At 49.3% G+C, this 1,163-nt stretch overlaps 1 protein-coding gene across 9 annotated transcripts in view; it reads right to left on the bottom strand.

Annotated features, from left to right (window-relative positions):
* Nucleotides 1-1,163, bottom strand: part of Mark3 (microtubule affinity regulating kinase 3) — an 89,765-nt gene that overhangs the window by 8,213 nt on the left and 80,389 nt on the right. The gene's annotated exons all lie outside the window — the stretch shown is intronic.

The raw sequence follows: 1,163 nt of genomic DNA, 5'->3' as shown, positions 1-1,163 counted from the left end.
AAAAAAAAAAAAAACAAAAAACAACCTAACAACAAACTACATACACATAGCTATCTCTCTATGTATTTTAGCACAAAACAGCCTTCAAATATTAGCTGATCTTTCTTTAAAAACTTTTTCCTCCCCCCAGACAGTTTCTCTGTGTATCCCTGGCTATCCTGGAACTCACTCTGTAGACCCGGCTGGCCTCGTACTCAGAAATCTGCCTGCCTCTGCCTCCCGAGTGCTGGGATTAAAGGCGTGTGCCTTTAAAAACATTTTATGGGTATGCTATCCACTCGTATAATATGCCTGTGTGAGTGTGAGCACACGGCCCACAGGGGAAGGTCAGAGGGCAACTGACCATCCGACAACCCCATTGCGGCATTCCACTGTTTGTTTCCTGCTTGGATCTATGTGGTGTGTGGGCAAGTGAGCTCGGAGGACAAAGGACAGAATCGGGCATTCTGCTCTCACGCCTGCAGACAGGATCTTCCTTTTCCTCCCTCCCTCCTTCCTTCCCTTCCTTCCTTACATGTATGGGTCTTTTGTCTGCACCAAGCACACCACACACATGCTGTGCCTATGGAGGCCAGAAGAGGGCATCAGAGCCCCTGGAACTGGAGCTGTTATGTGGAAGGCTAACTGAGAGCTGCTATGTGGGCACACAAAACTGAACCTGGGGCCACTACAGGAGCAGCTCAACTGCTGAGCCATCTCTGTAAGCTCCTAAAATGGGGTCTTTACTGAACCTGGAACTAGCGCAGCAGACAGTAAGCTTCAGCAGCTGCCTTGTCTCTGTCCACCACAGTGCTGTGGTCGCAGGCTTGAGCAGTGAGTCTGTGGCCGCATGCATGCTTATCTAGGAATCATTCTTACTTACACCTATACAGCTCCCAAGTGCTGGTATTTTAAATCACTGCAAATTGCCAAAAGAGCAAAAGGAGACAAGTTGGAGGGTTCTAATGACACTCAAATGATTATTGAAGTGTCAGTTCTAGGGGCTGGCGAGATGGCTCAGTGGTTAGAATGCTTAATAACAAGCCAGACACAGGGGAGAGAGAGAGATGGTTGCGGGTTTAAGAGGCATTCAAGCCGGGCGTGGTGGCGCACGCCTTTAATCCCAGCACTTGGGAGGCAGAGGCAGGCGGATTTCTGAGTTCGAGGCCAGCCTGGTCTACAAA

Source organism: Mus caroli, chromosome 12, assembly GCF_900094665.2.
Source record: "Mus caroli chromosome 12, CAROLI_EIJ_v1.1, whole genome shotgun sequence".
Classification (NCBI taxonomy): domain Eukaryota; kingdom Metazoa; phylum Chordata; class Mammalia; order Rodentia; family Muridae; genus Mus; species Mus caroli.
The sequence above is the reverse complement of the archived record's forward strand: the minus strand, read 5'-3'. Positions and strand labels throughout refer to the sequence as shown.